Below are 27208 nucleotides of genomic sequence, written 5' to 3'. Positions count from 1 at the left end.
TGATGAAGTAGAAGCATACAAACCAACGCGAAGATCAGATAATACTTAGCGGGTTAAATGGATTAAAACTTTTGTGTGAAATTGGTAAAAATTTCAATAACGTAGCGGTTAAACAACGGAAGTAGTAGTACTACATAAGTGGTTTTCATTACATTTTAGTTTGTGTGAACTAAATTTTCCTTTCGTGCTACAAAAATGTCTTTGTCATGCTAGATAACTTTTGGTTTTGGTCATAAGTTTTATACATTACATCTCTGACATTTGATAATTAAATGTTCACAATCATTGAAAAGAAGTTCGGTGGAGAGCGATTGTCCAGGGATAGTGGTATAGGGTATCCCATGGTCGGCTCCATTCGACTATAGACTTTTCTTACTTGTTTTAACTTAAACTATATCAATATTTATTTTTAGTCCATAAGTCACTAATGTTTTTAACTAAATTAAAATAAATCGACCGAAAAGTTTGCACCTTCTCAAGACCAAAACTGCCTGAAGGAGCATCCCATTACTTTTGCGATGTATTAGAGAGTTCTTAATTACTGTCTTAGCTACAATTACTATCTTCGTATTTGATCGAAAATCTCAATGGTTTGGCCGTTATAAAATACTTAAAGTCAAAATCGGGAGTCTCGATTTTCTCCGTAGACCTATGCTATAGTGGACTTTTTTGCTCGGTTCAATCCCAGGAATAAGAAACGCAAAGGGCCCATTAAGGTTTTCAAATCGCCCCGGCTGGATATACCTAAAATCTTAAAACTTGATAAGGGAATCAAATTTGGGAATTGGTGTTGATTTAAGGAAATTGTTTTTGAATTTTGTGTTTATGTGCATGAAAAGTACTAAATGGTACTAAATTTGGTACAATTTGATTTGAGTGAACAGATAGAGATGGAAACCTGAAACATGAAATTAAGATTAATGTTGAAGTGTAGGATTGAGATATAGGGGTAGTTTTGAGGAGTTTAGAGGAGTACTAAAGGGTACTAAATATCGTACAATTTGGAATTGCGTGAACGTGCATTCCTTAAATTTGGTGTTAAGATTACTGTTGGAGTGTAGATGGAGTTAGTGTTGGACATTCGTAAATATTGGTACGAAAAGTACTAAATGTTACAAATCTGGTACAGTTGGGTGGATTTGGGTGATCGGCTAGAGCTGGAATCCTTAGATTTGGAATTAAGCTTACTGTTGGTGTGTAGGACTGAGGTAGTTTTGAAAAATCGTACTTATGGATACGAAAAGTACTAAATAGTACCAAATCTGGTACATTTTAGATTTGGGTGATCGGATAAAATTGGAATTCTTAAATTTGGCATTAAGACTACTGTTGGAGTGTAGGATGAGCCAGTTTTGGAAATTCTTACTTATGGGTACAAAAAGTACTAATTGGTAAAAATCTGGTACAATTTGGATTAGTGTGATTGTATAGAGCTGGGATAGTGATATTTGTTATTATGATCACTGGTGGAAGGTAGGTTTGAAGTAGTTTTTGAAATTCGTACTTATGGGTACGAAAAGTATTAGGTGGTGCTAAATTTGGTACAATTTGGATTTGGAATTAAGATTACTGTCGAGGTGTAAAATTACACCACCATGAATAACTGTGGAACAATAGTTTATGTGAATGTGGGGCTAAATATTTATGTTTGCAGGAGAATATTATTTTCGCAGTTAGATGTCCTCAAAAACCTCGGAATAGAACCAAAAATATATAGCGTTGGTTTACGGAGGTTAAGAAATACGTACCATAAATATACCAAAAGTAATAAATAGTTATAAATTAGATGTAGGGACATGACTGGAGTTCTAAAATTTAGTTTGAGAGTCACTAGTGTTGTGGGCGTTGAGATATGGAGGTGGTTTTGGACATACGTACTATGAAAAGTACTGAATGGTAAAATTTGTTATTGTGTGAAGGGTTCAAACTGGAATTATGAAATATTAGGATGTGGTTTCATATATTCGTACTTATGTATTTATATGTAAAGTACTAAATAGTACTATAAGTTCTAGGCAAAGTTCTAAAGGGTAATATGCAATAAGCGTTATAGAAATACAAAAAGTACTAAACATTGAAAGTACTGATATTGGATGAACTGTTAAATCCAGATCTCCGAAATTTTTTATGTAGATCACTGTTGGAACTAGATAAGGTCCTAGGTTTGAAAAATTGTATTGAATAGTGTAGAATTTGTTTTATGTAAACGCCAGGGCGGTTGCTATCTTTCAATCAAATTGATTTTTGATTCCGAATGTTTTAGTATGTTCATCTGGAAACGTAGAAACCTTTGGGACAATTTTTTTACAAAAATGCTTTACCCCTAAATTGAAATACCTCAAAAATGTGGGTCGCTATTTATATGTATGATGGGTGAGATACGCACGATTTTTTGGAAAATCTAACTAAAGTGGTACTAAAAATACATAAATAAAATTAAATATCAAATAAAATAGGTGTTAGCACAACAAAATTTTGAGTGTTCACCATTTCCATATTAAGAAGTGTTTATTTGTTTTTATTCCCTTTCCGCATACGAAGTAGCGGCCCCTTAACTACCTATTTATTAAATAGCTGATAAAAAAATAAGAAAACACACACTCTTTCTCTTTATACCAATATTAAAAAAATTATGAGTATTTCTTTTTACATAGTTTTTTGCAGAATTCGTTTTTTCAAGGCGCGATATGTCTGGAAATCTTAGTCAAAAAAAAAAATCTGAAAATATACTAAAACGTTTTGCTGATGAGCAGTATCACCACAGCAAAAAATAAAGGAAATCAAAAACCTCATTTTGAAAAAGTCTCCGATTTCACACAGAAATCCCCATATATTGTCTTGATAAAATTCTAAGTCGATATAGCAATGTCAGTCAGCCCGTCGGTTATAATCACCCTAGCGTCCGCAGTAATTGAAATAGAACGCTAAATTTTTGCACCCTAGTGTCTTTTTTCCATAGGCAGCTCAAGTTCGAAGATGAGCTATATAGGTCCACGTTTTGGTGTAGCCAACATATAACGGTACACCCCATGTTTGGTATTTTGAGGATTTTAGGTACGATTTTTACCGATGTAACTGAAATTTAACATTTGAAATTCTCTGTGGTCCCGAAACTTCTCCTCCAAAAATCGTTTAGATAAAATTTTTTTTGGAATAGAACCTATAGAACTTTACCTTGCTATTTTCGTAATTTTGAATTTTGAACCAAACTTGCTGTAATTTGACATTTGAAGTTCTCAGAGGTTCCGAAACTGCTTCACCAAAAAAACCTTGCACAAAGGTACATGTTTTGGGACAATGGTACAAACAGATTGAAAATATTTTTAATTTAATTTTATAGTTCTAATTTAGGCATTTGGTTATCCGTGGTCGAACTATTTTTGCACCTAACAGGAAACTAAGTATTTTAGTTTTAGTTTAATTATTTTAATTCAGAATATTTTATGGTGGAGGGTATAAAAATGTCGGCCCAACCGAACTTAGTGTTTTCTACTTGTTTTTAATCTAAGTGTTAATAACTACATATTTTAACTAACGATAAATTATGGTTATATATTTTAATTAAAATATAAGTTTTTTTTGTTTGCATGCACACATTGGGTTAATAGGTTTTTTGTTTCCATGTAAATAACGTAACAAAAGGGAAGTCACTTTTTTCTACGTGAGGAATACAATTATATTAATTATTATGTTTTTTAATATGCGCGTTAGGTATAAGTAACCATTATATTATGCTTACAATGCTTTACAAATTAATTAAAAGTATATTCAATGAATTGTTTATGCTATAAAATAAATAGATTCTCAAAAGCAAATACAATTAACCACAATATACACATGGGTTATGGACCAATTATGACGAAATTTTGCATAGAGGTCGGGATCGGACCAGAATAGACCCTTATAGTTATTGGGGTGACGTAGGGGATGAATGATACCAAGCAACAGTCTTGACCGGCTTTAACATGGCAAAGCCCAGGATTTATCTTGGTCCCTCTTTCATCTCAAGTGGACACTGACCTCCCCGTGGTGTCACCTGGGGAACTGCCTTTAACACCCGTTAAAGGTAGTGAGCTAACATGTGCCGCGCGTTCACCCATAAGAACGTTAAAAACTTGGGTTTGGGCGTCGGGTTAGTAACCCTCCCCTAGAAAAAACATCTTACTATGAAAAAACGAAAGAAAAGAAAAACAAACCCCTCTAAAGTTGACGAACCCCGCAAACGTTTTAAGGGCCATGATCTGCGAATCTGCACCTGGAATGTTCGCACTCTTTATAGAGAAGGTGCAGTCTTCGCATTGGCAGACGTACTTGAAAAGTACAAGGCCGATATTACTGCCATACAGGAAATACGATGGATTGGGAAAGGCGTCACAACAACACCTAAAGGTGACGCACTGTTTTATAGCTGCCATGACACAAAGCATGAGTTTGGTTGCGGATTCGTAGTTAGTCGGAGACTAAAACATCTGGTATCCAGCTTCACCCCAGTGAATGAAAGACTAGCTGCAATTCGAATAAAAGCTAAATTCTTCAACATCAGCTTTATTTGCGCTCATGCTCCCACTGAAGAAAAGGACGAACAGACCAAAGATATATTTTACGAGCGCTTAGAAGAAACATATGACCGTTGCCCTGCCCATGACATTAAAATCATTCTAGGCGATTTTAATGCCAAAATTGGAAAGGAGAATATCTTTGGCCCAACAGTCGGGAAATTCAGTCTCCACAGTGAAACATCTGACAATGGTATGAGGCTGATAGACTTTGCGGCTGCAAAAAACATGGTAGTTAGCAGTACCAGATTTAATCATCTCGATATTCATAAGGGCACCTGGCTGTCTCCAGATCAAAGAACTCGTAATCAAATTGATCATGTTGTAATAGATGGAAGACATTCATCCATCGTGTTGGATGTACGATCGTTCCGAGGCGCAAACATTGATTCGGACCACTACCATGTTGCAGCAAAGGTACGTTCCCGTCTAAATGTTGCAAATAAAGCACGAACAGACACAACGCGGAAGTTGGACATCGATGGGCTGCAAACACAACAGATAGCCACAGCATATTCCACTCAACTAGCCCAATTGCTTAACGCGAGCACTCATTGTCCCGATAACATAACAACACAATGGCAACATATTGCCCACTCCATGCAAACAGCCGCAAAATCCATACTTGGATTCCAGAGACCTCCACCAAGGAATCCATGGTATGACCAGGAGTGTCGTGCTGCTACCGAAAATGTGGCATATAGAGCTACCCTACAATCAGCAGCAACGCGTAGCGCACGAGAGAGATATCGGGAGAAAAGCAGAGAAGAGAAACGTCATTTCCGCCAGAAAAAGAGAGAAATGGAAAAGCGGGAGTGTGAAAAAATCGAGATGTACAGGAGCCAGAATGAAGTCCGAAAATTCTACCAAAGAGTGAAACATCAAACAGATGGCTTTGGTACAGGCGCATACTCCTGTAGAGACCAGCAAGGTAATCTGGCGGTTGATCCGATATTATTTAGAGGGTGAAATGTGAAATAACAAAAATATTGTTGGTCTATATGCTTGCTTTGCATTTTCTTTCATGAGAGTATGCCAATGCCACACACACAACGCACTAAAAGAGCTCGTTGTCTTTTTTTTGCACGCTGCCTTCGGAAAAGCACGTTGCATTACAAAAAGCAGTATATATTTCTGGACAACTTTACATGTTAATAAACATAATAAACACCCGTGAAACGTAGTGTAATGGTTGGATGCGTAGGACTTCGGTAGACTCCTAATTTTTCAATGTATCTCTAAAGGCCTTACAGCTCAACTCGAAAGAGAATTAATTAAAACAAGTAAAAAAGCGTTAAGTTCGGCCGGGCCGAACTTTTCATACCCTCCACCATAAAATATTCTGACTTAAATGGAATAATTAGTTTTCATTCCTGTCCCCAACTTTAAGTGAGTACGTGAAAATGTCAGATAGTGTACATAAAATGTTTCATTCGGTAGGCCCTTTTTTATGGTGCTTATATCTATCTAACTATGTATGTTGACAATTTTTGGTGGGCTAGAAATTGGGAGGTACCGTTATATAGGGGTTATAATAAAACATGGACCTATGTTGACAGGTTTTGATGGGAGCCTTTAATGTCAAATAACTCCTAATTCGGTTAAAAATTGTAGCTAGAATCCTCAAAATACCAAAAATCGGTAGATAACGTGGGAACTTAAAATGTCATTAACAGCTAGTTCGGAGGTATGTGGGCTATACGAAAATATGAACTTAAAGGAACAATTTTTGTTGGCTTTTAAATTTCAAATTACAGAAAGTTCGTCCAAAAAATAAAGCTAAGGTACAGAAAATCTGAAGGTTTGTTTTGGGGCTATACCAAAACATGGACCTACATTTTAAGTAAAATCCTCAAAGTACTGAAAATCGGGAAGTATCGTTATATTGGGGCTATGTTGATGTGTGGTGACCACTACAACCTTCAAATGTCAAATTACAGTTAGTTCGGTTAAAATTTTAGCTAAAATTGGCAATTACTGAAAATTGGGAGGTACCGTTATATGGGAGCTATACCAAAACATGGACCTACGTTCATAATTACTTCGAATATAAGTTTTTTGGTCACTAAGAACCCTAAATATCAAACTATAGCTAATTCGGTATAGAAATGTGAATTTAAACGTCAAAATACCTGAAATCGGGCGGTAAAGTTATATGGGGGCTATTCCAAAACATGGACCTATGTCCACTAGTAATATAAGTTTATTGACATTTAAGAACCCTAAATGTCAATTTATAGCTAAATCGGTCTGTAAATGTAACTAAAAACTTAAAAATGCCATAAATCAGGGGTACCGTTATATGGGGGCTATGCCAAAACGTGGACCTATGTCCACAAGTTTTGTTATATAAGTTTAGTGGCGCTTAAGAGCCCTAAATGTCAAATTATAGCTAAATCGGTCTGAAAATGTAGCTAAAAACGGCAAAATACCGTAAATCGAAGGTACCGTTATATGGGGGCTATACCAAAACCTGGACCTTTGTCCACAACTTTTGTTATATAAGTTTATTGACACTTAAAAACCCTAAATGTCAAATTATAGCTAAATCGGTCTGAAAATGTAGCTAAAAACGTCAAAATACCGTAAATCGGGGGTACCGTTATATGGGGACTATACCAAAACGTGGACCTATGTCCACAACTTTTGTTATATAAGTTTATTGACACTTAAGAACCCTAAATGTCAAATTATAGCTACATCGGTCTGAAAATGTAGCTAAAAGCGTCAAAATAACGTAAATCGGGGGGTACCGTTATATGGGGGCTATACCAAAACGTGGACCTATGTCCACAACTTTTGTTATATAAGTTTTTTGACACTTAAGAACCCTAAATGTCAAATTATAGCTAAATCGGTCTGAAAATGTAGCTGAAAACGTCAAAATACCGTAAATTCGGGGGTACCGTTATATGGGGGCTATACCAAAACGTGGACCGATATAGCCCATCATCGAACTTGACCTGCCTGCAAACAAAAGACGTATTTTCCCAAAATTTCAGCGTTCTATCTCCATTTTTTGGATGCTAGAGTGATTACCACAGACGGACGGACGTGCACAGATCGACTCAGAATTTTACCCTGATCAAGAATATATATACTTTATAGGGTCGCAAATGAGTATTTCAATGCGTTACAAACGGAAAAACAAACTTAATATACCCTCCATACTATGGTGGAGGGTATAAAAAATGAATGTTGAGACAATAAAAACAAATATTAATATTGGTGTTTATCGTATTATTAAAGAAACTCAAAGAAAAAGCGAAATTTGGCAAATGTATTCATTTATTGAAACAGAAGATGATACAATACTGTGTGGTGGTATGCAGTACTGTGCATACTGCATTTGCGAATCGTGTGAATACAAATGTAAAAGCAAGCAAGCACGCACTAAAGCAGTGAATCTTTTTTGGGGTGAATCTGCTTTTGGTACAATCATATTTTTTATGTGCAAGGCACTGCACTATTCGCTTTTGGGAAAAGGCATGAGAGTGTGCCTTTTATATGCATTTTGCGGATCTCTGGTCTATATTTTATTTACCGGCAAAGTACCCTGCATATGGGAAAAACTACTGACCTTTCCCCCTGATGCAAATTGCAATAACATGTCTGTTAGATAATGGGCCTACTGCCTAATATAATGGGTCTTGTGTAGAGAACCACATGTCTCCATTCCCAGTTTTTGCATTAATGGGTTTTAATTGTCCGATTGGATTTTTCTAAATACATGGCAGCATGGGAGGATTTGTCACTTTTTTCAAAACGATTCTCCAGGCAGGCAACATCAAATTTTCAACAGTGATAAAATACCCTTCAGTAATGTTGGCGACATTTTCTGAGTATTTCAGCCTTGTAAAACTTCTCTACAAGTGTCTTAGGATACGCCGTTCGGAATCAGAGATAAGCTGTGGTTCCCATATCTTTGAGCGAATACAAATCCGGGTACACTCACTCATTGATATGAGAGAAGTCTCCCTTGTCCCCTATAGGGTGTTTGTGAAACAATTATTATATTATTATTTAAGCTTGGTGTGATACGGTGCCAGAATCCACAAAGTTATTTCTTATAATAAGTTTATTTATTCCATAAAGAAATTTTGATTTGTATAAAGCTAATTCCCAGGGGTAGTGGTGTAGTGTATCACATGTTCGGTCCCGTCCGACTATAGTATTGTCTTTTTTTTTCTAAGTATTCTTGTTTCCGAGATATCCTCGTATGGACGAAATATACATTTCCTCTAGGTTCCTCTTTCTCACTTAAACTTTGGTTATATTCTAAAAGAGAATATTGAGAATGTCATATCATAATAAGTTATTTCTACATTTACATAATGGAGTTACAAATGGAACAAACAACTTAATACACCATGCACCATCAGCGTATCACCATTTCGCTCATTTCTTCAAAGAGTGTCACATCTGAAAAAAACAAGTTTCGCGAGAAACACGTTTTAAGTTGCCAATTGAAATTTGACTTCCCAACTTAAACAGATTATTACACAAAAAATAAAATAACTACTTGGGCCATCGTTTGTAAAGAACTAGGCAGAAATCAGTGCTAAATTTCTAAGCAAGATCAAGCATGATTTAAAGTGTTTTAGTGCTTAATGAACTCCAAAACATTTGCTGTTGATATCTGCCAAACACCTAGAAGATAAGCTGTAACTCGTGAATTTTAAGAGATATCAACATGAACATTTGTCACAATATAAAGTAGAAGTCCTAGACAAAATAGAAATTGCTTAGTCAATAGCCTTAGATGCTAGTGCTATTATTTATATAATTTAATTGTATTTTTTTATTATAATAAAAATTGGAAATAAATAAATAAAGAAATTGCTACTCAAAAAATGCATTTTTTAGTTGTGCCACTCTTTGAGTGAATAAACTATATGGTAGATACCTCCATATTAACAAACGTATAGCATCCTTCTGAGGTTATAAATATCTATGTTTAATTTGAACATTAAATTTTTTCTTGTTTTTCTTTGTTTTTCTTTAAGAGAAAATTGTCGTTTACACCCACGTCCAACGATGTAGACGTGTGATGAAAGATATGATCCAAATAATAGACTTGAATAAACAGCCACAAAAAAACAGTAAAACCTCTTCTCGAAATAATTTCTATTAGTGAGCAACAAAGTTATTGGTTATTTTTGTAAACCAGAATCGTGCAATTACAAAATTCTAGGTCACGTGAGAGTGACTTTACTGTTCCAGTTTGTTTTTGTTGTCTTGCTTTTATACTTGCCACTGTCACGTAATAAACGAACCCACTTTGTTTGATGTATCGTTAAACAGTGGAGGAGGTGTTGAAGTACTCAGTTTTTTATTACTATTATTGTTGAGTGAGTGATATGTCCCTTGTGTGTCGGATAACTAAACGAAATACAAAAAACGTGGCTTGTGCAAAATTGTCTTCTTTTATATGTTGGGAGTTGTCCAATTCTAGACATCTATATCTCGTTTATAAAACAAAAAATAAAACCGCACACTGTCAAATAAAGAAAATTTGAGAAATGAAGCTTTTTGCTTTGATTTATATTCGTAGTACAGTAGTGTTGAGATAGTGTTTTATTGTAAGAAAAACTTAAATGGATGGTCTTTTTTATGTTACAAACATGGCTTGGCTTTTCGGAAGAGGCTGTAAAGACTACAAATTTTATTTTGGCTATAAGGGTTGTTATGGCTTATGTGTACATGAACATACTCGTATTATGGCTACTTAGTAGTTGGGACAAATGGAATAATATCTTACTCAGTTACTTACTTTTTACAGTGATCTATTTAACTTGCTTTGGTGTCCGTTTGGTTCAAATCTAGTAACTCATTTTTAACATAGTTGCAGTTGACCAATAGAACTGAAACATTGCACACTTTTCAGATTTGGATGACAATACAAGAATATGAAACCAAAACCAATAAGGGTCCATTTCTTCATATAACCCCCATATAGCGGTACCACCCGATTTGAGGTGTAGTGAGGATTTTGTCTTCATCTTAATTCCGAATTGGCTGTAACTTGGCATTTGGAGTTCCCAATTGTACAAAAACTCCCCCATCGAAAATTGTGAACATCGGTCAGATTTTGGTGTAGCCCCAATATAACGGTACCACTCGATTTCAGGCAATTTTAAGTTTTTATCTACATTTTCGGCCAAATTGACTGTAATTTGGTTATGGCCAAAAAATGGTCAGTGGTCAAAAAATTTATTTAATAAAAAGTAAAAAAAAAATACAAAACCAAGTGAGCCAAGGCTATAGTCGGGTCGGGGCCGACTAGTGCTACCCTACACCACTACCCGTGTGTATAAGCTTTTGACTGGTAAAATTAAAAATATTAAAATTGGGATAGCATAGCGCCTTTGCTCTGAATGTCTTCATTAATACAGGTCAATTTTGTTGAAACGCATTTAAGTGCATCGTCAGTACAACTCAAATAAAAAATGGGGAAGGGGGATGTACGCCAACCATCAATAGGCTTCTTTCTCTATGAGACTGCCATCAACCCCCATAATTTCGTAAGGATCCGATCAAAATTCCGACCTGTAGTGTGATTGCACAAAAAATGGAAAAAGGGATGTATTACCGACTATTGTGATATCTCTGTTGATTGACCACTTATGACAACCTACTTCCCATCGTTGTAAAGGTGATATTTTCAGCTATCCTTGCCAGGTTTTGCTTTCGATATACCTCTTACAGAAGAGAGATATTCGCTTTGAAATAAAAGGTTGGCCTTTTCTGTAAATATTTTTTTTCAAATTTCGACCCCTGAATAATATACGACCATTACCAAAATCATATAGCCTTATAGAAGCGGAGATATTCGCTTTGAAATAAAATGTTGATTTTTTCTCCAAAAAAAGTTTTTTTGCCCATTTCGACCCCTGAATATTATCCGACCATCACCAAAATCAATACGCTTCTTCACCTTCATCAACACCCAAAATTTGGTGACGATCGGATTAAAATTGAGACCTGTAGCGTGGTTACAAGGTTTAGATGGGCAGACGAACAGACGGACCGACGGACGAACACACATAGCCAGATCGACTCAGCTCGTTGAGAAATTCATGTTGGTATGCATATATACATATGTTTGGGTCTACGACCATTATTTCGATGCGTTACAAACTTTTTGGCCAAAACCAACTTATAATACCACATTGTGGTTTAGGGTATAATAAGTTACAGTGTTTTATTTATAAATGCGCTTAAGACTAGAAAATAATTTTTCATGATGGGATCTCTCAAATAAAACGCTTGTCGTTTAACATTGTCACAATTCTTTATAAAATAGCAAGCGTTTTATTTGAGAGATTCCGTAATGAAAAAATATGTTCTAGTCTTAAGTGCATTTATAAATGAAACACTGTAACTTATTATACCCTACACCACAATGTGGAAAGGGTATTATAAGTATGTTTTTTGAAAAATGCATGTAACACCGCGAAATATTCGTCGTAGACCCTCCATGTGGTATACCAAAATTCATATCTCGACGAGATAAAGCGATTTTGAGATGTGTGTCCGTCCGTCCGTCTGTCCGTCCATTAAAAATTGTACGCACGCTACAAGCCGTAATTATAGACCAATCTTCACGTAATTTTGTATGGAGGTGGGGTTCATACCAGAATAGACCCCTATATGGCAATGATCGTGAAATATTTAGGGGGTGAAATGGACCAAAAACTAAATTTTTATCCAATTTTGTAGCGGCTCCGTAGGTCGCCATGGTAGTCCGATCGGCGCGAAATTTTAAGTAAGGTTTAGGTTTACGATAAAGAATACGTCTGCAGTTGTAGATAATGTTCAATTGATATTTAGTGGGTTAAATGGACCAAAACTTTTGTGTGAAAATTGGTAAATTTTTTAGTATAATGACTACATCTTTATTTCTGGAACACATGTTCTACCCGCGTAAGTTATATTTGAATGTGGAACTCTTGACCTTTCCATTAATACAAATTATATTGATGTACGTGGTCAGATAACAGAGTTACAGCCTACTTTATACAGGGATCCCAAAGTTTTAGTTATGTAGTACAATAATAATCACGATAGATATCGCAGTTATACGAGGGCGGTTCGGAAACTTCTTAGCCTATCAATGAAAGAGAATAGTTAGTTTTTCAAAAATATTTTTATTTTTCAATATAATCTCCTCGTAGCTCAATGCTGAAACATTTTTGCACGAGGTAGGAGTTCTGGTCAAGGAGAATGCCAATAATCTTGGATAATAATAGGATAGGAGTTAGCGGGTGAAATCGATCCTATTTTTTGTGGGAAAAACATTCAAATTTAATTTTTGTTCCATATTTTGAATTCTTGGAGGCATATTCCGACAAACTAGGAACGCGAAACTTGAAAACTGCCGTTGATGCAAATTTTAGCAATATACCGGTTAAATAACAGAACTACTATTGTCGAACATATAAGTCGGTTCCTTTATCGTTTTGGTTTGTTTGCAAAGAACTACATTTACCGCATGCTAGAAAATGTCGCAATCATATAATGTTTTTTAAATAGATGGGTACCACCTTTGGTAAAAATACCTCGAAATATTTGTCTTTTTATACCTCAGCCTTTAGGCTAACGATGGTGATATCATATTATTCCGTCTAGACATATGTGGGGTACGAATATCGGTTCACTCCTTTGCGTACCTTTTCAGCAGGTTGTCCTTGCGGCCTCCTTTACGACGGTACACAATAAGGCCATATTTCCTGACAGAATGGCCCAGCAGCATCAAAAACCCTTGACGACACCAACTCAAATGACAAAACCTAAAGATAACTCTCGCAGGGAGTTTCTGATTTGTGCAAACTTTGCACATAGCATTATTTCACCCAGTCGGGTTGGAATATGGATTATATCGGTCCCCACCTGCTGGAACCTCGCACACAAAATTTGGGAAAAGTGTAGTGTGAGGACTCGTCTCGGATCTATTGTTTTTTTTGCAGGAAGTTGTCTTCACCTTCCCCCTTACAACGATAAAATTTTTTTATATGAATTAGAAGTTTGCTTACTAAAAATTGCAGGTACATATCTGTGATTTGGTATAACCCACATTACGGTACCTACAGATTCACACGAATTTTGAAGCAAATTCGTAATACAAAATCAATATATTTTATGTACTGTAAAATTATTCTGTTTGTTTTTTTTTTTTTTTGGTCCGAGGCTGAGCTTATATATCGTCATCACAGCTGACTGATGCTCTCTTATTTGTTCTTTGGTCAATTCGGTCGCATAATACTATTTTTAAATGCTTCTAGTTTCGTTCTTAATACAAATTTTAAAACATAATATAAAGTGTTGCAATATTATAAAATAAAATCCGTGCAAAAGAAATGTTTAGGGCAAGTGGTGTAGGGTATCACATGGTCGGCGCCGTCCGACTATAGCCCTCTCTTACTTGTTTTTATTTATTTTTTATTTATTTATTATAGTAGAATTAGACAAAATTTTGAAAAAAATATATTTCCCCATTAAAATAAAACGTGTCAATATGTGTCTAACAATTCATCGTTATACACCTATATAACATTTTAAGTGTTATATTTCCAAATTATAATATTAAACTGTTACTTGTAAGATAAGTTTTAACACTGTGTAATAAAAACCAAAAACGCACACACACTTGTGTTAAATTCATATGTTTTTTCATGATTATAAACCATTGTGACATTTAATGCTTTTATAACAAATATATCATGAACTTGCTTTATTATATTTTTGTCAAACTCATGTGCATGTGTAAAATACAGACATACGAAAATGCATACATAGTATGTATAACCCCAAAAACAAATTATCATTAATCAATGTCAATGTTTTGAAAATTATGTTCATTGTTGGTAAATGTGAATTTCAGACAGTTATGTATGTTTGTACATATATTCTGGATGTATAATATGAAAACTATTAGATTTTGTTACAGAACAGATAACACAAAATATATAATATGCCCATTATCACTCAATGTCAATCAAAAATAATTTTATAAACCAAGCACAACTTTATATGCATGCAATAAACGGTAACTATCAAAGGTAATTTTTATTTTGACACTATCAGCCTGTTCATGTATGTCGATAAGAAAATGAATGCGCAAGAAAAACTACCAAATTTGAGTGTGTTTTTCAAATTTGTTTTTTGTTTTGAAGTAAAAGCAAAGGCAATAATATTTCAAAAACTAAAGTTTGGGTGTGTTTCATGCGCACACATTTTCGTTTCGAAATACATAAACTGGGGGTATAGGTAATATAAACACTTTTGTTTTTATATTCTATACTATCACAGAGTGACATTTTAAGGTTAATTATATTTCAATTAAGTAAAATAACAATAAGGTGGACAATGTGATACCAAACATGAGGAATCCTATTTAATAACAAAAGAGAGCATGATACGTTGTTTTTAATAAATTCATGAAAAAAAGTAAGAAAAGTGTTCAGTTCGGCCGGGCCGAAATTTTTATACCCTCCACCACGAACTGCATTGAAGTGAATAGGAACAATTGGTACTAAACTCTTCCTTTTATTGCAGGAGTAGTACATATGTATATCTCAACTGATAATACTCCCTTCAAAACAGCTCATATGGGGCGACATTTTTGTTCTTTCCAAAACATGGACCAATATTTACAATTTTCCGAATTAAGCGAAATACATACAATTGGGCAAAACCGACTAGACCTTAACCTGGATATTCTGGATTTGGATAGTTAACAACATCGGGAGCGCCATTAACCTGTACCGATAAATTTCAGCGAAGACTAAATAGCAAATTTCAGTTATTCTCATTGAATATTGTGGCAAAAACTTTCAAACTACCAAAAATTGAGAGGGATCTTTTTATGGGTGGGTTTATAAAAACATGGAACAATACCGGAAATTATCATTAGTTTCGATGGGATATTGATGACACAACCTTAAAATACCGATAATCGGAAATTACGCTTCTATGGGGTTATTTGAAGCAAAGGGCTTATACTGATAATTCTCTTCTGCAATATTTTGTACACCCATGACAATATAAATACTAAATTTCAGTCATATCGGGAGGTACCGTCTTATGGGGGCTATTTGAGGACGTCGACATATCGTCGGTGTCATGCTTAAGTGTTCCATACGCCATTTTTACTTTTTGAGATAAAGGTGGTTTCCAGGGTTTTTCGGTATGCTCTTTCTGAATTTCTAGTCGGCTTTCTCCTATCTGCTCTAGTTTCCGAGATATCCACGGCTTGTCGGGAAAGCATAAGCTTTTTTCAGGTATGAAATTAATATTTTAAAAACACATTTCAAAAATCAGAATTTTAATTTTCGATTTAGAAGTATTTAATTTATTGAGGCAAAGATGGAAAATTTTTTGTCACTTTGTTTCATGTGATTTACAATATTTCACATTTGTGTCATAAATGCGGATATGGAACAAATCGACAAAAATTCTTTTTTTTTTTTTAAATCTCTATAACTTTTATATTTCAATACATATTCCTCTAAATTTTTGAATATATGTTCTATATACTATTATTAGTATTTCAAGTCAAAAATATAAATATTTGCTTTGGCCAGCTCCACACAGTTGTGACGCAAAACATTAAAATGCGATTATCTCAAAACAGGCAAATGGCGTATGGAACACTTAAGCATGACACCGACGATATACCTGCACCTTTCGGGTGGCATGTTTCATACCCCTATCAAAAACTGAATACCAAATATCAGTTATCTCGGTATCTCGGTGGGGAACGAAGACTAACTACCAAATGTCAGTCATTTCGATGGCATATTGAACAGCAACTTTCAACATACCGAAAATCGGGAGGTACCGTTCTATGGGGGCTATATGTAGACATGGACCTTCACCGACAATTTCAAGTGGAAAATTTTGCACCCCCAGCTAACACTGAATACCAAATATCACATAGTTCAGTGGGATATTAAGAACACGACCTTCAAAATACCGAAAATCGGGAGGTTCCTTTCTATGGTGGCTATATGAAGACATGGGCCTATACCGACAAATTTCAGGTGGAAAGTTTTATACCCTCAATTAAGACTAAGTACCAACGTGCAGCCATTTCGGTGTTATAATGAGGCTAAAACCTTCAATATACCGAAAATTGGGATATACCGTTTTATGAGGGATACATCAAAACGTGGACGTATACCGACAAATTTCTGAGGAAAAAGCGCGCAAAAAAATAACAAATTTCAGCCACTTCGGTGAAATAATGAGGCTACAACCTTCAAAATACCGAAAATCGGGCGGTTCTATGGGAGCTATATGATGACGTTGACCTATACCGACCAATTTCAAATGGAAAGTTTTATACCATCAACGAAGACTATGTACCAAACGTCAGCCCAATTTTCAGTATTTGGAAGGTTGTGGCGACATTACCACAACCTTCAAAATAGCGAAAATCGGGAGGAAACGTTCTATGGGGGCTATATGAAGGCGTGAACCTATACCTACAAATTTCTGGGGGAAAGTTTTATATCCCCAACGAAGACTAAATACCAAATTTCCGCCATTTCGGTGTAAGAATTAGACTAAAATCTTCAAAATTCTAAAAGTCGGGAGATATCGTCCTATATCGGCCATATCAAAACGTGGACCTATATAAACATTTTATGGTAGACATATTTCTTAGCCTATGGAAATACAAAATACAAAGTAACAACCGATTCGGTGGTCAAATGGGACAAATACATTCAAAATATCTTAAAGTCACGCGTACTATATATATGTACATATATGGGCGTTATATGGGGCTATAACAAAACGTGGACCTATATAAACAAACTTTGGTAGAAATATAGAACAAATATCTTAACAATTCCTTAAAACGACGACGCATCACTTTGTATGGGGCTATACGAAAACGTGGACCTATGTACATAGCCCACTTTCAGTACCAAAATTCCCACGTACATATAATAGATTTTAGCAAAATTTCATCCATCTACTTCAAAGTGAAATCGGACACTTTTTCAAAATGAGGTTTTTTGATTTTCCTTTATTTTTTGTTGTGGCGATGCTGTTAATCAGCAAAACATTTTAGTATATTTTCAGATTTTTTTTTTTGACTAACGGTTCCAGAGATATCGCGCCTTGAAAAAGTCGAATTCTGTAAAAACTATATGCAAAAAAATACTCACAACTTAAATATTGGTCCAATTTGAAAAAATTTTATTTCATATAGTTTGTTGTTTTATTAGCTATTTAATAAAAAACAGAAAAAAAAGAAGGATGCAATTTTCGAGATTTAATATTTAAAATCAAATTTTAACGATGATTTTCCCTTCGATTTTCTTGAAATTTTTATGTATTAAACTACGATCAATTACAAAAATTGTAAGTCCTACTTCGTAGTGGGATTCGAATGATTACTATTTTTTCTAATTTTTTTTTTTAAATTTGTCAATAAAGTTTTTTCTTATATACCACTATGCCAAATATGCTATTTTACCAACATCATAATACATTCCATTTATTAGCATTTGTTTTTTTGTTTTATTTAGGAATTTATCTTAAACATCTTAAAAACTTCTTTATTTTGCGATTTTAAGAATGGTTAAGAAATTGGTGTACCAGCATTAGTGTATAATTCTGAATGAAGTTTTTTGTGCCCGCGATATGTTTAAACATTACATATTTCATATTCAAATCCTCTTTCGTATTTTAATAATCATTTTCTGAAGAAAATATCCCTTTAATATTTGGTAGATTATTTGGCTCGGATGCTCAATCATATAATTCCCAAGCTGTAGTTATTTGATTATCAGTTTAGTTAGTTTATTGTCCGGCTGGTATAATAATTGTCATATTTGCAAAAACGAAAAAATACGCAATTCCTAAATAAAACAACAAAACAAATGTTAAAAAAATAATTTTTAAAATTGTTGGTAAAATAACAAATGTTTCACATTGGTATAAAAGAAAAATTGTATTGACATATTTTAAGAAATTAAGAAAAAATAGTAATCATTCGAATCCCACTACCAAATGGGACTTAAAATTTTTGTAATTGATCGTAGTTTAATACATAAAAATTTCAAGAAAATCGATTTTAAAATTTGATTTTAAATATTAAATCGCGAAAATTGCATCCAAGACCACTGGATAAAATAACAAACCATAGCTGATAAAATAACAAACCATACGACAAATTGCATTTCATTTTGGACCAATATTTAAGAAGTTGTGAGTATTTCTTTTCATATAGTTTATACGAAAGTCGACTTTTTCAAGTCGCGATATCTCTGGAGCCGTTAGTCAAAAAATCTGAAAATACACAGAAATGTTTTGATGATAAGCAGCATCACCACATCAAAAAATAAAGGAATCAAAAACCTAATTTTGAAAAGGTGTCCGATTTCACTCAGAAACCCCATATACATAGTTTGTGGGGTCTACAATGATTATTTCGAATAGTTACAAACGGAATGAAAAAACTTAATAAAAAATAATTTACAAAAATTAAGTTTCAGTGTTTTATTTAGAAATGAACTTAAAATTAGCCAATACTTTGTCGCTTAGCCTCAATAAATATTTTCTTTCTCATGATGGAATCTCTCCAATAAAACGCTTGCCGTTAAATTTTGCCACCATTTATAACACCGACCGACAATTTTCAAAAAGTTTTGTTACACTTGAACCGGACTATATACGTTTGAAAGTATAGGCAAAATGGAGTACAATGGTATTTATAATTTTTATACCCTCCACCATAGTATGGAGGGTATATTAAGTTTGTCATTCCGTTTGTAACACATCGAACTAATCATTTGCGACCCTATAAAGTATATATATTCTTGATCAGGATAAAATTCTAAGACGATCTAGCCATGTCCGTCTGTCCGTCTGTTGTAATCACTCTAGCGTCCGCAATAATTGAGATAGAATGCTGAAATTTTGCACCCGAGGGTCTTTTTTCCATAGGCAGGTCAAGTTCGAAGATGGGCTATATCGGTCCACTCTTTGGTATAGCCCCCACATAACGGTACTTCCGGATTTGAGGTATTTTGACGTTCTTCGCCACATTTGCAGACCGAATAAGCTATAATTTGACACTTAGGGTTCCTAGTGATCAACAAACTTATATACCAAAGGATATGGGCATAGGTCCATGTTTTGGTATAGTCCCCATATAACGGTACCTCCCGATTTTCGGTATTTGGAGAATTTTAGCCACAATTCTAAACCGAACTATCTGCAATTTGACATTTGAGATTCTCAGTGGTCATGAAACATCTCCACGAAACATAGTTCCCTGTTTTGGTATAGCCCCCATATATCGGTACCTCCCGATTTTCGGTATTTTGAGAATTTTAGCTACAAGTTGTAACCGAACTAGCTGTAATTTGCCATTTGTGGTTCTCAGTGGTCATGAAATATCTCCACCACACCTCGTCAACATAGGTCCATGTTTTGGTATAGCCCCCATATAGCGGTACCTCCCGATTTTCGGTATTTTGAGAATTTTAGCTAGAGTTTTTAACCGAAATAGCTGTAATTTGACATTTGAAATTCTCAGTGGTCATAAAACATCTCCAAAAAACCAAAACATAGGTCCATGTTTTGGTATAGCCACCATATAACGGTATCTCCCGATTTTCGGTATTTTGAGAATTTTAGCAGCAATTTTTAACCGAACTAGCTGTAATGATCGGTATTTTGAGAATTTTAGCTACAATTTTGTCTATTCAAAAGTACTCGTCAATATAGGTCCATGTTTTAGTATATCCCCCCATATAACTGTACCTCTCGATTTTCGGGAATGTTCAGTGGTCAGAAATTTCTTCACTAAAATTCGTCAACATGGGTCCATTTGTGAGGGTCTACATTGTTTTGATGAAACTACCCTCAATTTGACTCTTGAAGTTTCCTGCAGCTATAAAACTTTTCCGCCAAAAGATTTAAAGATAGGTTGACTCTTTGATATAGCCCCGGAGGTGGTACCTTTCACCTAGCTGAACACATTTTTTTAGATTAGATTAGATAACAATGTGCAACAAAATGGAGGTGGAAGTCTGGCGCACGGAAAATTCCTATTGGGGAAGAAACGCCTTGGTGAGAATATTATGAACCCCGAAGGACAGATCCGCCGTGAGTCGAACTTCCGCGTTATGGCGTGATGAAATTTTTGTTAGAGACTCTGTGGGCCATCAGGAATTAGCGTTATGTCTTTGTTCACTGTTGCTTAAGTGCTCTACAAAAACAACAAACAAATATAAATGCTAATTCATGATGGCTTACAGGGTCACTTGCAAAAACTTCATCACGCCATAACGCGGAAGTTCGACTCACGGCGCATCTGTCCTTCGGGATTTTTAATATACACACATCTCCAAAAGGAATTATCTCTGCCCCAACATTTGTGTTCACAGTGTAATTTAAGCAATAGTGGGAGGCAGTAGGAGTCTATCCATTGTCGAAAAGTTGTTCCACTTAAAATTGTGAAAGGGCCCTACTTATTCCATTTTAATTAAGACTATTTTATGGTGGAGGGTATAAAAAGTTCGGCCAGGCCGAACTTAACGGCTTTTTACTTGTTTCGTTTTCTCATCGTTTCGACCTTGTAGCGGTCAAACAAAGTTCAAAGGTCAACATTTTTCAAAAAAATATTTTAAATACTTGTAATCGTCGTACGATGCTGGTATTGGTGTCATATTAAAGAGGAGAGCATAGGCTTTATATAATAATTATAAATTATTGCATTCCAGGATAAAAAGGACATCAAAAATATCCTTGAAAAATTAAGTCAAAAGTGGCAGGCGCATATCTCCTAAACCGCAAAAAATTTTAATTTGCTCATGCACGCAGAGAAAAAAATATGTTTGATCCAACAATATTCCAAGAGCAAAATATGTATTGTTAACATATTGTTGGATTCCTTATGTAGTATTGTGAATCCAACAATCGTTTTTGTTAAATCCAAAAATAGTTTGTGTCAACTGAACAATATTTCTCTCTTTTCTTCGAATTTTTTTTTTCTCTTCTCTCGCTATTCGATGCCGCGTTGAAAAAAACAATTTTGGTGAGTTGTGGTGTTTGTATGACATGCTGCATTTATCTTTGTTTTTGTGTGTATGTATACCAACTCTTGTTTTTATTTGTTTCTGTTGTGTTTCATTTTTCTATCTTCATTGTGCTTTGAGGTTTGGTGTTATACCGGAGTTTGTTATGGTGTTTAATTATTCCTTATGTTGTGGTGGGTGCTTGTGGCTTTTTGTTTGGTCTTTGTTGTCAGCCAATGCAGCAAACCATGTATTATGTTCATCAATGATTGCAATATTATACGCGACATTTATAACCAAGTTATGTGAAAAGTGTATATGAGAAGTATATACACTCAAATCAAAAATTTCTGGGCTGGTTTTCTGGGTTGACAATACTTTTTGTAAACAAAATTAGATTATGATAGTTCCTACAATTGGTATTTTTAACGATTTTTACAATATTGCGGAAATTCGAAAGTTGTTTTTGTTTTCTATGTTTGGATTAAAAGATGGTATTTTTGGATTTGGATTACAATGTTTGAACAAAACAAATACATTTTTGGAACCAAAACAGATATTTTTGTTCCAACAAAAGCGAAAAATATTTTTTCTCTGCGTGTGGAGGCGAAGTTGTAGTTCTTGTCATAAAGAACATCAATTCTGGACAAATGAAATCCACCACAATCCAAGCATTTTATTTGAGAGATTCCATCATGAGAAAGAATATATTTATTGAGGCTAAGCTACAAATTATTTTCTACTTTTAAGTGTATTTCTAAATAAAACACTGAAACTTAATTTTTTTCAAATTACTTTTTTATTTTTAACTTTTTAGTAAATACATTTTTTTGACCACTGAGAACAGAATTATAGTCAATTTAGGCCGAAAATGTAGATAGAAACTTTAAAATGTCTGAAATCGTGTAGTACCGTTATATAAAGGCTATACCAAAACCTGGACTTATGTCCATAATTTTTGGTGGGGAAGTTTCTGTACCATGCCAAGTGACATGCAATTCTGGCTAAAAATGAAGATAAAATCCTTAAAACACTTGAAATCGGGTGGTACCACTATATGGGGGCTATACCAAACCCTGGACCTATGTCAACAATTTTTAGTGGAGATGTTTATATACCATTGGGGACTCCAAATGCCAAGTTACAGCCAATTCGGCCTAAAAATGAAGATAAAATCCTTAAAATACTTGAAATCGGGCCGTACCGCTATATGGGGGCTATACCAAAACCTGAACCTATGTTCACAATTTTTGGTGGAGAAGTTTCAGTACCCCAAATGCCAAATTACAGCCTATTCGTCCTAAAAATGAAGATAAAATCCTCATAATACTTGAAATCGGGTGGTACCGCTATAAGGGGGCTATACCAAAACCTGGACCTATGTTCACAATTTTTGGTGGGTAAATGTATCATTGGAAATCCCAAATGACAGCAAATTCGGGCAAAAATGAAGACAAAATCCTCAAAATACCTTAAATCGGGTGGTATCGCTATATGGGGGCTGTAGGAAAAAATTGGTCCATATTCATGTATTGTCATCCAAATCTGAAAGGTGTGCAAAGTTTCAGTTCGATTGATCAACTGCGTTAAAAATGAGTTACTAGATTTAAACTTAATCGGGTGGTACCGCTATATAGGGGCTATAGGAAAAAATAGACCCATCCAAATCTGAAAATTGTGCAAAGTTTTAGTCCGATTGGTCAACTGCAACTGTGTCAAAATTGAATTACCAGTTTTGAAATGCAATTTAAATAAAACACCGTTAAAACACTATACAAATTGACCAATATTGGTTTGATTCCATATTCATGTATTGTCATCTAAATCTGAAAAGTGTGCAAAGTTTCAGTTCGAATGGTCAACTGCAACTGTGTTAAAAATGAGTTACCAGAATTGAACTAAACGGACACCAAAGCAAGTTAAATAATACATTGTAATATTCCGCCCATCTTATGGTGGAGGGTATAAATATAAAATGCGTACCAACATTGACATTTGTTGGAAGGGGCATTATGTTTTGGAATGACAGTAGCCAAATTACATTTTATTCAATTTGAAAATACTGCTAAGACCTTCAGAATACTCTATATCGGAAGGCATCCTCATATCGACGCCTCCAAACAATAGTATGCTAAGTCGACTTGGCATGTTTTCAAGTTCTTTAAATTTTTATATTTAACGTCCTTTAACTTAAATTCTGTCAAATTTTGGTAATGATCGGACAATCCGAACAGAAGTTATAAACAAATGTTTACTTTGCATAGTACTGAAGGTCAAAGAAATTTCCAAACTTTTAGAGATTGTCCTGCAAAACTCGCTTTTCAGAATTAGCAAACTATTATTTGGAGGTGTCGAACGTCCTTTAACTTAAATTCTGTCTAATTTTGGTAATGATCGGTCAATCCAAACAGAAGTTATAAACAAATATTGACTTAGCATAGTACAGAAGTTCAAAAAAATTTCCAAACTATGAGAGCTTCTCCTGCAAAACTCACTTTTTAGACTTAGCATACTATTATTTGGAGGTGTCGATATAGGGGCTACCCCTATGCAGGGAACAATATTGACAAATTTTGGCAAGGACATTTTGTGTTCTCTATGAACATTAAATACCTAATTACACATAATTCGGGAGTAAAATGAGACTTAAACCCTTAATACCACATGGAACCTTTTAGTATGAGGGCTACAAGAAAACGGGGCCCTACGTTTAGAATTTTTTGCAAGGGTATTTTGTATACATTGAGAACTTACTGTGCCAAATTACAGCCAATATTATTGTAAAATTTGGCTAATAGATAAAAAAAACACCGTAAATTGGGAGGTACGGTTAAATGGAGGCTATATCAAAACATTTACCCAGAGACCCCATTTTCAGTACCAGAAGTTCTGATGATAAAGAAAGGATTTGATCCAAATTTTTACACAATACGTCAGTTGGTTCGGCAGATAAATAGTTTTTACCCAATACTTGGGTAAACAATCGAAATCGTGGTACCCTTATATGTTGGCTACAAGAAAACGTGGACCTACGTTGACAGATTTTTGCAAGGCTGTTTTATACACATTGAGAACTCACTGTGCAAATTACAACAAATAAAATTGTAAAATGAGGCTAATAGATAAGAAACACCTTAAATCGGGTGGTACTGTTATATAGGGGCTATGTCAAAACAAGAACCCAGAGACCCCATTTTCAATGCCAGGAGTTGAGTTGATAAAAAAAAGATTTCAGCAAAATTTTGGCATCCTTCGTTAATTGGTTCGCCAGTTAAAGAGTTTTTACCCAACATTTTGGTAAAAACTTGCACGGTGCGCCTTAACTAATTTTAAATGGAAGGTGCTTACACCTAGGAAATTTTTGCAGATTCTGAAACTACAAAGCTCATAAATGAGAAATATCAGGAAACAAAAAAAAAAATCGTCGGAGGGATTTTCAAATAAATCGCGATTTAAGTTCCTATGTAAATGGACCTACAGAAAATGTTGTGGCTGTGAAAATTCTCCGCAAGATTGACATTTATGATATTTTCGTAGGTTTTACCGTTCTTGAGATATAGAAGTTCAAATTCAGACAATGCACTGACTGTATCGCCTCTTTATAAAACAATATTGTTCTTGTCTGTGTTTGGTATAATGTTGTGTTTTCTTGATAGGATTGAACTGATCTTGCGAAAACCAGACGACCTTGTGGTAACCTGTATGTTCGCTGAGAGCCATACCAATAAATATTTTTCTTGTGTAACAAAAGTCAGCAACGCTGTCCATTATCTTACATATTGAGATTTGTTAACAATATTTTCTTCTTTCCTTCATTGCTGTTTCGCATTTTTATTTATTTGTTTAACTAAAAAGTTATGCCTTTGCTACTTATCATGATGTTAAGGGTGTTGCAGTCGTTTTTGTCTTCTATCCATAACGTGTCTGAGATTCGTTTCGATTTCGTTTAATCTGTTATTGTTGTTCTTTATATTAATTTGTTTTAACCACACCTACAGATGTTAACATGCACAGAGAAATGTGTACATCACGTGAATTGTAGGGATAGATGGGTGTAAGAACATGTAATGCATGACTATTTCTGTTGTAGCCAGCTCCCCCCAGCTAGCGAAACAAACCGTCAGTTCCATCCCTTGTAGTCAATAAATTTAAATTAATTATTCTACTTAATTCATGTGTTCGCTCAACAATCACGTATTGTGTAATAACATCAATAAAAGTAAAATCAAAAGATACGCATCATTTAGCGCAAAAGTTCATGCAGCTGACATCATTGCTAAATTTGAGCTTTCACCTACAACGAGAAGAAGAAAAATTAGTTAAACATGTCGTAATGGGCAATATGTATTATTGTAATCATAATAAAGTAATACCATTCACAAAATGGCAAAAGAAGTTCACAAAATATTTTATCTGCAAAGAATATTAGTTTGCCAAACACGTTCAGATATTCCTGCGACTTTTACTTTTGACCACAGTAATCTTTTTCCATTTTTGAATGGTTTTACGTTATTTGAATTTGATTATACGGAAATCATAAAAAAGGTTTATATACTTTGTAACGTAAAGAGATTAAAGTAAACTTCTTTATCCACAACATCTTCATAAAAAAATTCTGAGGTAAAAATATTGATTGGCTTGGATTGAGCACGCATGTAGTTCATGAATTAAATAATGTCTCAAAAGTATGTACATAACAACTCTGGATAACACCCGTGTTGTTATATGAATTATAGAATTATAATACTGTCACATGAATCGCAATTGAAATGAGCTGTAGGTCTGATGGAAATCAAAATTATATCTTCACAAAACCCCAATGTTTCCAATGTATGAGAAGCATTGGAAACTTTCTATATACCATGTAACCTTAAGCAAAATACGCTTTATTATTCTTTAATAAAAAAGAAGGAAGGAAAAACAAGTAAAAAAGCGTTAAGTTCGGCCGGGCCGAACTATTCATACCCTCCACCATAAAATATTCTGAACTAAAATGGAATAATTAATTTTCATTTCTGTCCCCAACTTTAAGTGGGTACGTTGAAATGTCAGATAATGTACATAAAATGCTTCATTCGGAGGCCCTTTTAATGGTGCCTATATCTAACTATGTATGTTGACAATTTTTGGTGGGCGAGAAATTGGGAGGTACCGTTATATAGGGGTTATAATAAAACATGGACCTATGTTGACAGTTTTTGATGGGAGCCTTTAATGTCAAATAACTCCTAATTCGGTTAAAATTTGTAGCTAGAATCCTCAAAATACCGAAAATCGGTACATAACGTGGGAACTTCAAATGTCATTAACAGCTAGTTCGGAGGTATGTGGGCTATACGAAAATGTCAATTTAAATGAACAATTTTTGTTGCAGAATTTTTGTTGGCTTTTAAATTTCAAATTACAGAAAGGTCGTCCAACAAATAAAGCTAAGTCGGGAAGTTTTTTTTGGGGCTATACCAAAACATGGACCTACGTGGTTAAACATTTTAAGTAAAATCCTCAAAGTACCGAAAATCGGGAAGTATCGTTATATTGGGGCTATGTTGAAAATTGTTGATGCAGATGTGTGGTGACCACTACAACCTTCAAATGTCAAATTACAGTTAGTTC

This window comes from Musca autumnalis, unplaced genomic scaffold (assembly GCF_047663935.1).
Source record: "Musca autumnalis isolate F117 unplaced genomic scaffold, ASM4766393v1 scaffold_1, whole genome shotgun sequence".
In the NCBI taxonomy this organism is placed as follows: domain Eukaryota; kingdom Metazoa; phylum Arthropoda; class Insecta; order Diptera; family Muscidae; genus Musca; species Musca autumnalis.
The sequence above is the reverse complement of the archived record's forward strand: the minus strand, read 5'-3'. Positions refer to the sequence as shown.